The sequence below is a fragment of the Carcharodon carcharias genome, chromosome 1 (assembly GCF_017639515.1).
Source record: "Carcharodon carcharias isolate sCarCar2 chromosome 1, sCarCar2.pri, whole genome shotgun sequence".
Lineage (NCBI taxonomy): Eukaryota > Metazoa > Chordata > Chondrichthyes > Lamniformes > Lamnidae > Carcharodon > Carcharodon carcharias.
The window spans coordinates 92,275,164-92,288,065 of record NC_054467.1 but is presented as its reverse complement, the minus strand read 5'-3'; positions in this window follow the sequence as shown (position 1 = coordinate 92,288,065).

The following is a 12,902-nucleotide window of genomic DNA, read 5'->3' as shown; positions in this document are numbered from 1 at the left end:
TGAGCATGGGGCAGAGACAGATCCAATTGTGGCTTTCAAAATGGAACTGGATAATTAGCTGAAGAGATAAGATTTAACAGGGCTAGAGGGAAAATGTTGAGGAGTGGGACTAGCTGAGTTTCTGTTGCAGAGAACTGACACAGGGACGATGTGCTGAATGGCCAATTCTGTGCTGTAACCATTCGATGATTCTAGTATAGATACATTCAAGGAAGTTGATAAACACGAGGAAGAAAGAAGCTGAAGGTTACCCTGATAGTTAGATCAAGAAGGATGGGAGGAGGCTTATGTGGAACATAAACACCAACATAGATGAGGCAGGCCAAATGGCCTGTTTCTGTGCTGTAAAATTCCATGTAAAGCTGCCAGCAGGGAATATAAATACTATATTGCATTTCACATCCCCAGGCCATCACAGCCAAGGAGTTAATGTGAATCACTCTCTCCCCCCACCCCTTCGCACTTTCTCTCTCCCCCTGCCCCCTCACGCTCTCTTATTCTCTCTCCCAATCCCTCACACTCTCTCTCTTCCTCCACCCCCTCACACTCTCTCTTTCCTTCCACCCATTTACACTCTCAGTTCTCCCCCTGCCCCTTCACACTCTCTCATTCCCCCACCATCTCATACTCTCTCTTCTGCAAAGTGTCCAGTCACCCACATACTCAGATGCCAGTGGGCCCCACTGCTCCGACTGCCTCGCCTGGGCCCCACTGCTCCAGCTGCCTCACCTGGGTCCTGCCATTCCAGCTGTCTCGCACAACAGACCCTGGAACTTACCTTTAAAACTCACCTTCCCACTCTTTGCTGCTTGTCCAATCACAGGCTGGTTCTTCTCCACATTTGCTGCTGATAGGCTAACTAGGGAGGAACCAGCCTATGATTGGCTGAGCAGCTTTACAGGATTTTTCAAACATAGGTCACTTGCCAAAGGTGCTGGAGGGGTGCTTCGGTGCACTCCAGCAGCACTACATCACTGGATATGGTGGTTAAAAGTATATGGGTTATTTGGGCTTATAACTAAAGGCTCCCTCTCTGTTCAGGTACCATGCCCTAAGAGGGTGTTGCCATCCATAGACCTCCATGTTAATCTTGCTGTAGATAGATTATCTTTGTTGGTGGTACATTCATCAAGTTTGCAGGACTGTCTAGAAAGATTGTTCTTTGTCTACCTTGATCTCTTTCACCATCATTCTTTCCCATCAGCATTAGACTTTCTAAATCATAATTTCTTATTGCATGCCCAAGAAATTCCAATTGTCTTTTCCTGAGGTTGGTCAGCGTTGTTCTTTTGGTCTCAGGTTTTACTAGCGCCTCTTCATTGGTAGTATGGTTTGCCCAAGATACCTTCATTATTCACCTCAAAATCCACAACTCTGCAGCCTCAATTCTTCTCTGCATTGCTTCACTGATTATCATGGAAACGTGGGGAAGTTATCATGGAAAGGGACCAAGTACTTGCAAGATGTACTGACTACATAGAAGATTTATTTGAGGGCAACAGCTAAGAAGAAAAACTAACAATTAAGAAGAAACATGGATGGTACAAAGTTCATGAAAGACAAGATAAGAGCTGCAATAAGTAAGATGAAAAACAATGAAGTCAAAGATCACTATGAAATAGTTAGAAAACTTTGGAATAGACAAACTGACTCTCATATTTAGTAATGTTTATGACATGGGAAAAATCGCAGAAGACTTAACCACATCAATTTATTGCACTCCTTAAAAAGCTCAGAGCAATTGACTAAAGACTTAGAATATAATAGCAAAGATGACATGCTAGTACTTGAAAAATCACTGGTTAGGCCTCAGCTGGAATGTTGTTGGTGATTCTGGGCACCACACTTCAAGAAAGATGTAAAGGACCTGAAAAGGGTACAGAGAAGGTTTACCAGGATGATAGTAGGGATGGGGGACTTGGGAGTGAAGGATAGAATGCATGGGCTGTCAGTCAAAATTTTCAATATATGCAGCTATGAGTCACAAATCTGGATAAAAATGCATTTGTATTGTTCTATGTTCTGACAAAAGATGCACTGCTTTACAAGCGAGTAGATCTACCGGAAAAATGTGATATTATCACATAACAATGTTGTGAGAATCAGAACAAAAAATGTAATGTTTGCTCCTGCTTCTGGGTTCACTCTGGACACAGACTCCTAACTATTGATTTCACTTTTACCTTTTATTGTTTCCCATAAGCTGTGAATACTACAACCATCGGACTGTTGGGCTATAATATGCCTGTTCTCAGTCAATGTTTTTTGTCCCACTTTAGTACCAATGAACAAACACATTACATAAAACATAGTGATGTACAGCCGGGGACTAGGAATATCACTTGCATCATTGAGAGATCCCTGCCCATTCTTATCCATGTTTGGTTGGCCACTGTAACCCAGAGCTCACCTGCACATGGAACACAATCTGGGCAGATCCTGAGTGTGTGAAGTCAGGAATATGCTGTTGAGCTCCTAGCCATTACTCCCAAACATAAAATGAAAATCTAAATTAGATGTCCCAATTTGTTTAAGGAAAATTTGGAAAACTTAACATTCCTTAAAAATGAAACTTTCTCTAATACAGGCCAGTGATTAACTTGTCCCGTTTGTTATTCCCCATGTATCATGCATCACAGTTGGTCTATGAGCACCCAGAACATCAACTGGAACATACAGTTCTTCTTGCGCATAGACTAAAGAAAACAATGATGCTCACAGTTAAAGTTGAAGATTGAAACATATAAGATCCTGAGGGGTTTTGACAGGGTGGATCCAGAACAGATGTTTCCTCTTGTAGGAGAATCTAGAATATGGGCCACTATTTAAAATTGAATAGTTAATTAAATTAAAATAGATAATTAAATTAAAATTAAGGAGTCACTCATTTAAGACAGAGATGAGGAGAATTTTTTCCTCTGAAGATTGTGAGTCTTTGGAACTGTCTTCTTCAAAAGACAGTGGAAGCAGAGTCTTTGAATATTTTTAAGGCAGAGGTGGATAGATTCTTGATAAGCAAGGGGGTAAAAGGTTATGTGGGGTAGGTGGGAATGTGCAATTGAGGTTACAATCAGATCAGCCATGATCTTTTTGAATGATGGAGCAGGCTCAAGGGGCTAAATGGTCTATTCCTGCTCTTAAATTGTATGTTCGTAAAAAACACTTTTACCAGTCCATCAGCCAAATTTTTATTTTTAACATTATTCCACATTTTCTTTCTGGAGTATTTGGTCACATTCTCCCATTGTGAATCACTCCTGCAATATGTTTTCTTTAAATCAATGGCCCAATGGATTTAACTCTTATCTCTAAAGGATTTCCAAAATGACAGTTAGAGTGTTGAGGGTGTAACTTGTTTACAGTTGTCTCATACTGGAGATCAAGCAGTGTAGGAGTGCCAGAATAATAAGGTTGTTTAGCCTGTTTATTGAGAACAGTAAGTTATTTTGTCAAGCACTGTACAATGGAACTTGTCCAGCTAACCTCAGTTTCCTGGTGAAATGCAAATAGATCAATACTTATGATTCCGTTATTTTTTTCTGTGACTTGTTTTGTTTTCTGGCCCTTTGTAGCTTCAATGAAAGCTGCCTTGGCAAAGAACTCTCCATTGGCAGTACCTCACTGAGCCCGGTGACTAGCTTGTAACCTGTAGTAAGAAGGCCATGAGTTAGCCTTTATCTTTCTCAATCAGGTTTCAACATATAGCAATTCACCCAATCTTCATTGCTGATCACTAACCTTAAGAGATCAATTAAAATATTGCTTTATTTTCCAAAATTGTAAATCAGAAATGGCAAAACATGAAGTTCCAGATGGCTGCCTCAGAACATTGTTTTACTCACTTATACCAGGGCCTGAATTCTACCCTTGGGGTGTGCCTGAAGTTGGCAATGCTGGAAGTGGATGTGACATCTGCTCCCAGCCGAGTTCGCGCTGTGCACGCAATCTTACGCTAGGTGGCCAATTAGGGCCCACCCAGCGTGAAACGCAACTGCCGGATGTGTTTTCTGTGCAGGGGGGTGAGAACGTGAGAGGCGCCAGGGGGATGGGGGTGTTCAAAAACCGAGGAGGAAGCTCCCTGAAGGCTGTCAGGAGTTGTGGCAGTGGGGGTGGGGCGCTGAGGCAACTGTTTTAAAGCAATCAAAGAAATGTCCTGGTGTGCAGTCATGGCCTCAGGACCTGACCAAGAAGGCTTGGACAGAGGTCGCCACCAGGTCAGTGGGTACGACGTGGTGTGCCACACATGGCTTCAATGCCGCAAAAGGTTCAATGATCCTTCTGCCGTCAGCAAGGGTAAGTGCAGAAATGGCATGGGCCTGTGCGAAGAACTTCAGTCAGGTGCCGTTGCTCGGAATGTTCAGGGGCGTGTATGTCAACCGGCACTGAAGCCTGCCCTGCCAAGGCTGGGATTTCAGCACAACTGACCTCAGTGCATTGCAGGGTGAGATATGCCACAGTGACACAGCCCGCCTCACGCCTGAGTGGGTGGAGGGGTTTGGGGGGAGGAACCAGGAAAGGACCTTCAGGGAGATGTTGCAATAATGAGGTTTTCTATTTTTCCCTATCAGGAGAAGAGTAGTCATAACGCTGCAGAGCACCACAGAGCGGGTGGAGGAGTGCCAAACCTGTGCATCCTCATGAAGCATGAAAGTGATGCACTGGAGCTTGAAAGCCATCGGCCAGCTCACTCCTCCGGTCGTGGTGAGGTGGGGGCTCGGACGATGGTAAGAGTGCAGGTGACAGATGCGTGTGTGGTGGGTACTGGAGACATATCAGGTTCCTCGCATCAGAAACTGAACTGTCGTAGCTAGAGAGCCCATTGAAGCTCCAATACATTTGGCACCGTGTAGCAGGTCTGCTCTGTCTTCTCAGCCTGTCTAGCATGCATAGTGACTATGTTGATTAAATGTACTGATCTTTTGCCTTCCTCCCGCAGATGCGCCATCCGCAGGAGCTGCCGGCAACCCTGAGGACCCCCCATTGACCTCCAAGGAAGACACCACACCTGCAGCAACATCACACCATCTGTGATGTCAACCAGGCACCAGTGCAGATACTCACACATAGGTGGGCATTAGTTCTATGGCTTCACGGGTAATGCACAGAGGTGAGGGCACATCACAATCACATGAGGAGCTGGCAGAGGCAGAGAGTTCCCAGGAAGCCAACAGTGGGAGCACAGCTGGAGTCTAGCACCATGCTGCTTCCGAGGCAAATGACGAGCCTCTGGAGTCATCTGTCAGGTGGTAAGATACTGGATTGGACATGCGCAGGGGAGAGCTGGCAGAGATACATGAGGGTCTATGTGCCATAGTTTCCATCATGGAGGAGTTCAGGCGGAGTATGAGTTCTGTGTTAACCCTTAACACCGAGCGCACTGCCTCCTCCATGGACAGAGTGGCAACTCTCATAGAGAGGCAGCTTCAGGAGCAGACTCAGGGATTCTTGGGGCATGCGCTTGGACCTGCAAACCTCCCTCACACAGGCAATGACTTCAGGTCACTGCCAGTGTGAGAGGTGAATGAGGTACCTAGTCTCTTTGCTGGGTGCCCGTCCATCAATGGTGAGCAGGGAGGTGGACGAGTAGCCTTTCATCTCTGTGGGCTTCCTGAGGGTGCTCCAGATGAGGCCATCAGCTCCTTTGCCCCTCTGCCAGTGGCTGCTGCATCTGATAATGCTGCAATGACTGAGGAGTGCCCAGCCATGGCGCTGGACGCACCCTCCCAGGCAGAGCCTGCTCAGGTTTTGGCAGCCAGAGGATGACTGCCAAGGTCATCGGGGCCACCAGGACAGCAGAGTCAGCGGACTGCCCCTAACGCCACTGTCAGTGAGGGGAGGGCACCAAGAAGCAGCACCCGCAGGCATAAGTTGAAGGCACCTTGAGCACAGCAGGTGCATGACATGGGTGACATTATTTGCGTTAATTATTTTAACTCTTGTGTTGGGGGTGGACAGTTTGTTCTTTGTTTGTTCGTGTGCAATAACATAAACATTTATTTGCTTAAATGTGCTGAGTTGGCTGGGTGGTTTGAATAGGTGCCAGATGTGGCACAGGCTTGTAAAAGTATGGTGTTGTGTGGTGCTGGCATACTGGGTTAGGTTCTCATTTATTAGTTGTTAGCAAAGGAGACGGTTCATTGGCTTCACAAGGCAGCGATGCCTTGGATGCCTAGCAGAAGGTTCGCTGGATCAAAGCATCCCTGGTGTCCCTACTTCCATGAGGGTTCCTGTCCTTTACCTCGAGGTCCTCACCCTGCCCTCCCCAGGCTCTTTCTCTGAGCCATCACTTGGGTCAACCTCCCTGTCCTGTGGAGCTGCCTCGCTTTCCTCAGCATCCAGAGGGTGCTCCCTTGGCAGAGCCAGTTTGTGCAGGGTGTAGCCTGCGGCGGCTATGAGGGACACACGCTCTGGAGCATACTGCAATACTCAACCCAATCGGTCCAGACATCTGAAGCACATCTTCAGCAGCTCAATGGTCTTCTCCACCACTGCCCTCGTGGAGGCATGAATCCTGTTTTATTTCTCCTTGGCCTCAGTTCCTGGGTCATCAGCCGCCTCTTCAAAGGAAAGCACATGTCACCCAAGAGCCATCCATCACTCATGTAGGAGCCATAAACTGCCTTAGTACCTGTCAGTGCCGCAAGATGTAAGCATTGTATGAGCTCCCAGGGTAAGGGGCACAAATTTGGAGAATCTGTGTCCTTTGGTCACCGACGATCTGAACATTAATTTGAACATTAACATTAGGAAGGCCTTTCTGTTTATGAAAGCTTCCGGCTCACCTGCTGACGCCTTGATGGCCGCATGAGCCCTGGATGCAGGGCAACCCAGTCATCGCAGTGAAGGCTTGTGCTCTCTCCGCCTGGCTCGCCTCATCCGTCCAGAAGTGGATGAATGTGCTGATGTGTCTAAAGATAGCATTATTCATGAGTTTGAAGCAACTGTGTGCAGTTGATTGAGAAACGTGGCATAGATCCCCCACTGAGCTCTGAAAAGAACCGGAGGCATAGAAGTTGAGGGCCACTGTGACCTTCAAAGCCACTGGCATGGGGTGCCTGCCCACGCAGTTGAAAGCAATTTCCGGATCTATCATGTGACATATTGATGACACTGTGTCCCTGGAGAGGCAGAGCCTCCTGCGGCACTGGACCTTGGATATCTGGAGGTAGTTGGAGTACTGCCTGAACACTCTAGATGCTAGATAGTGGTATCTTCAGTGTGCCCTCCCACCTTGACCTCCCTGCTGGCCCTGCACCAAATGAGCCCATGCCTCAAAGGCCTGTCCCTGGGAGACTGCCCGCACTCACCTGGCCTCCTCTCCCTCCTGCCCCTCTTTCTCTTCAGAGAAGGTTCTATCAGCAGAATACACTATCCCTTTTAGATGAATGCAGATGACCAGTGCCTTGAAAATGAAGGAGCACTGTGCTGCAATACTCAGGGGAACCTTCAAGGGAAGATGAGGACCTGAGATACTGAAAGGCAGGCTTGACAGTCGAATGAGATGTAAAGAAACTTTGGAACAACGCTGTACTCACACAGCACCGCACTGGCAATGATAGAGAAAACGCTGCTGCTCCGGGGGCCTTTTACCCTGTCTGTGGATGAGGAAATTATTAAAACGTGATTTCCACCCACCGTTTTGCCTGTGCGATGAGCTAAAAATTGCATAAAATCGCAGTCAATAGGCTTTGTAATGACCTTTATTGGCCCTTTGTCAACGGGCGCGACTCCAACTCCCACGCATGCCCGCTGACCTCAATACTGAACACGTGTGCGATGATGTCAGGACACACGCCTGATGTCATTTCGCGTAATTTTACATGCGCTCAGGTCAGGCATGTGTCCGATCTCAGAACGCAAGATTCAGGACCAGCAGCTTGTTTTGCATATTTAGTATAAAATTAGATTAAAACTGAGGAAAGCAGAGGCAGAAAGTGACTGCATCTTGGACCTCATTTTCAATACATAGTAGAGACATGGTTGGGGCCTGCCAGCCTGACCCCAGTGATACTCCAGACTTACCTTTGAGTCTAGGCACCTCTTCATCGAGACTGGCTGCAATCCCAGCAGTGGTCACTGCTCCTGCCTGACCCTGTTGGAACTACAGAGCTGCCAGCCATCCAATTGATTGGCAGCTCTCTAAGGTGGGACTTCCTCCAAAGAAAAGGGATGAAGTCTGGTCTTAATACAATTAACGCTGTCCCAGTGTTAAATAGATGTGGGGCAGCCTTCAGGATTGTGGGCAGGCTTGCCACCGACTTTTTAGCCAGGTGGGGTAGGGACCACGCTAAAAGCCAGTCCAATAGTTTCAGTCTGCCCAAAACCAATATTTTATTGGTGAAAATTTCCGCTCATCCACTGGATGTCAGATAAGCAGTCTGATAATTCTGCAACAGTGGAGGAGTCAACAGAGGTGGTGGTGAGACAGAGCTGGGTGTCGTCGGCTTACATATGGAAACCAATGCTGTGGTTTCAGATTTTGCTGATGAAAGGCAGCATGTAGATGAGAATTAGGAGGGGGCCAAGGATAAATCCTTGGGGGAAACCAGAGGTAACAGTGTGGGAGCAGGTAGGGAAACCATTGCAAGTGATACACTGGCTATGATTAGCTAGATATGAATGAAACCAGGTGAGCACCATCCCAGCTAGATGACAGTAGAGAGGCTTTGGAGGGGGCTGGTGTGATCAATCCGATCAAAGGCTGTAGACAGATTGAGAAGGAGGAGGATAAATCATTTATCTTTGTCATAGTCACATAGGATGTTACTCGTGACTTTGAGAAGAGTCGTTTCAGTGCTGTGGCAAGGACGGAAACCCAATTAAAGGGTTTCAAACACTGAGTTCCAGGAAAGTTGGGGATGGATTGGGGAGATGACAATAGGTTCAAGGGCTTTGAAGAGGAAAGGGAGGTTGTAGGTAGGACAATTGTTTGCAAGGACAGTAGTGGGATCAAGGGTTTTTTTGAGGAGAGACATTATGACAGCAGATTTAAAGAGAAGGACAACACCTGAAGAGAGAGAACCATTAGTAATATCAACTAATGTTGCAATCAAGGCAGGAGGTTGGACTATCAGCTGTTTAGTGGGGATAGGGTTGAGGGAGCAGGGGGTGGGTCTCATAGGAACATAGCAGCAGGAGTAGGCCATTCAGCCCCTCAAGCCTGCTCTGCTATTCAACTAGATCATGGATGATTATCTATTTCAACACCACTTTCCAGCACTATCCCATATCTCTTGATGCCATTATTATCCGGAAATCTATTTATCTCTGTCTTGAACATACTCAATGGAAATAATGGCAAGGGCACGGGGGAAGATGGGAGAGAAACTAGAGAAAGATACAAATTAAGAGCTAGGACTAGGGTGAGTATTAGAGGAAATTTGCCCCAGAGAAAAGTGGCAGGGCAGCTGATTGAATGATGGGATGGTCTGAATCTTAGTAATAAAAATGTCCATGAGCTCTTTGCACTTAATGTTGGAGGTGAGTGTGCTGTTGAACAAATCAGTAGCTGCAGAAATGTTGTGACAAACAGAGGGCTAAAGGCTGGACAATTGGGATTTTGAATGTGCAGCTAGCAGTGAATTTGGGACAGTTTATTTCCACGGGTGGAAACAGAAAGAGAGAGGGTTGGGGCATGGAACGGGGATGTGGTTGGAGAGTGATACAAGAAAGTGATCAAAGATGAGCTTATCTGTGATTGATACAATGGGAGTAGCAGGGCCACCTAAGATAGCAAGATCAAGGGGTAGGCAGAAAATGCACATTCCAATTTATATTTATAAATTCAATCATGACATAATGGAAATAAATATAAACTAAACACCCTTGTGTATTTCCTTATTGCCTAGTTTCTATATGCCTTAATGTTTCTAGAGATCCTAGTGGCTGCAGAATGGGTGTTGGAAGGATAGTGATCTCCAATTGAGGAGACTGCAGCTGGCCTCAAAGGCTGACCTCAAACAGCTCTGGGCTTAGAAGGCCCATCTTCAGATAGCACTATCTTGACCTGAGCTGCAGCAGTCTGAGCTAGCAGGTGACAGCAAGGAACAGGAGTTTGATGAGCAGGAAGGTTGCCTTCTTACTGCACAGGTCCATTGCCACTCTCCCCAGGCTGCACCTCAGCGATCCAGCTTATCCATTAGAAAACACGTTGCTGGATTGCTGTGGGGCCCTCGAAGCCCATTTGAACAGTAGTATCCTGGGCCATGTTGGCAACAATCTGAGCTTTCACTACAGCATGCAGACTTTTGATGAAATTAAGCTGTTTGTGCTGTCGTGGATACAGTGACTCCAATTATCTCACAGTTTCCACCGCTGTGTGGACGAAGGTGACTATCCATTCCATGTTTGAAATATGGGCTCCAAAGTTTGCCCAATGCCCTGTCCCAGTTAGAGCTGCACTCTGCAGGCTTTCTGGCAGTCTTTCCCGGACAGGTACTGGACCCCGTAACCAGGAAGATTGGGATCTGATGTGCAGATACAGGGATTTTCTGGATCTTGGGCTCTGGGCTGGGGGGCATTGGGGGAATAGGATAACTTAAATCCGGGCTGAATTCTTTGCCAAGCTGGAGCCAGCCGGGACAGAGAAAGGAAGGGATGAGGGCCAGACTAGGCCAGCTTCTGCCATTATTCCTGGATCCAAAGAGCAGGGGATCAGCGAGCTGTGACCCAGATATGATGAAGAACAATGCCTGATGGAGGTTGCAGTTTCCAGGGCACGACCCTCTTTTTGGGCCCTTCCAGATTTGAGACACCAGATAAGGGAACCGGGACTTGTATACCAGTATTTGAATGCATACACCCATCAGCCTTCTTCTGTAGCCTGGCCCACCAAAGCCCTCATCGAACTCCTCTGCAATAGAACTGCTGTCTGACCTCATCCTTCAGTGAACTGGAACATCTACTGGCTGCAGCACACCTATGCCTGGTACTTTACGGTGTGCAGATCCTTTCTAGCCTCTAAATATGTGCAATGTTCGTGTCTGAGCTGGTGGCTGCAATTCTAAGATCAAGTGGCAGTGCCTCTTATTCTTCACTATATTCTTCCTCTTCCTTCCCTGACTGGAAAGGCTCCAGTTCTTCGGTATTTGAAAGGAAAGAGGAACAAGATCTTCCTCGTGGTAGGAGGAGAGGAGAAAGTAAGAACTGCATGCAACTTGTGAGTCGGAAGAGATTGTAGGATGGGGAAGAAGTGAGATGAGAGAACATGTGTTAGGTATACAGATACTCTTCATCATCGATTGTTCCAAACCCGCTAGTGCTTGCAGCCTCTGTGTTATCCCTTTGTACAATAGCCAGCAGTGTCTCTTGCATAGGTGTTAAAACATGCAGGCATGCTTGCCCTCTTTGCTGCCTATTCTGCTCAACTTCTCATGCAAAAGAAAGGCAAATGAGTCATGTAATATGTTTAGGTGATGTGGCTAGTGATTGAATAGCTGAGGGTATGTGAGAGCTGTGAGTCGTGGGTGCAAGGTTGGCAACAGTGCTAAGTGCTTGAGGGTGAGGTGAAGCAAATGAATTAAAGTTGAGTCCTGATTGATAGAGATTGTTGGTTTGATGAGTAACTACAGCAGTGGATGGGCCTTGAGGGGGGGCACTTGAAGATGAACTTGCTCACAGTGACAACTCATTTCAGATCATTAAAATTCTTCCTGCACAGCAACACTTGGCATTCTCACTGGCTCCTCAGCATACGTCTGGAGGGCTTCCATCATCTCATGTGGATACAGGATGCTGCTCCTTCTTTCCACCTCTTCAAGCAAGACTTCCAGTGCATTGTTCTCTGAAAATGTTGACGTACATTTCTCATGCGTTCAATCATTCCTCAAGGTATCAAAATTAGCCACTCACAATATCCGGTCCCCTGCTGATGTATGCAGCCATTGAACATCATGGGTAGTGCTGCCTGGATGCAGCTATCATGTAGCGTAGGAAGCAGCACCAATTGAGCATACTGCCTGCAACATACAAACATACATGCAAACATACATACAAACATACAAAATAGGAGCAGGGGATTGATGAGACCACAGCAGTAGGCCATTTGGCCCCTCGAGCCTGCTCTTCCATTCAATAAGATCATGGCTAATCCGTTTGTGTTTCAAATTCCACTTTCCCATCTACCCCCAATAACCTTTGATTCCCTTACCTAACAAGAATCTATCCAGCTCTGCCATCAAAATATCCAATGACCCCCACCTCCACCATCTTCTGAGGCAGAGAGTTCCAAACTCACACAACCCTCTGAGAGAAAAAAAATTCTCCTCATCTCTGTCCTAAAAGGGCATCTCCTAACTTTAAAACAGTGTCCCCTAGTTTTGGACTCACCCACAAGAGGAAACAGCCTTCCCACATCCACCTTGTCAGGACCATTCAGGATCCTATACGCTTCAAGCAAGTCACCCCTCACTCTTCTAAGTTCCAGTGGAAACAAGCCCAGTTTGTCCAACTATTCTCATAAAAATACCCGCTCATTCCAGGTATCAATCTTGTAAACATCCTCTGAACCACCTCCAATGCATTTACATCCTTCCTTAAATAAGGAGACCAAAACTGCACGCAGTATTTGAGATGTGGTCTCACCAATGCTTTGTATAACTGAAGCATAACATGCTTATTTTCATAATAAATGCTGAAAACTCAGCAGGCCTGGCAGCATCTTTGGAGAGAGAAACAGAGTTAACATTTCGGGTCCATAGGACTCTTCTTCAGAGCTAAAGCAAAGTAGAAATGCAATGGATTTTATATCGTTTAAGAGCGGATGGAGCAGGTGAAGAAAAATAGAAGGTCAGGGATACCATAAGACCATAAGGTGTAGGTACAGAAGTAGGCCATCTGGCCCATCGAGTCTGCTCCATCATTCAATGAGATCATGGCTGATCTGATAGTCCTCAACTCCACTT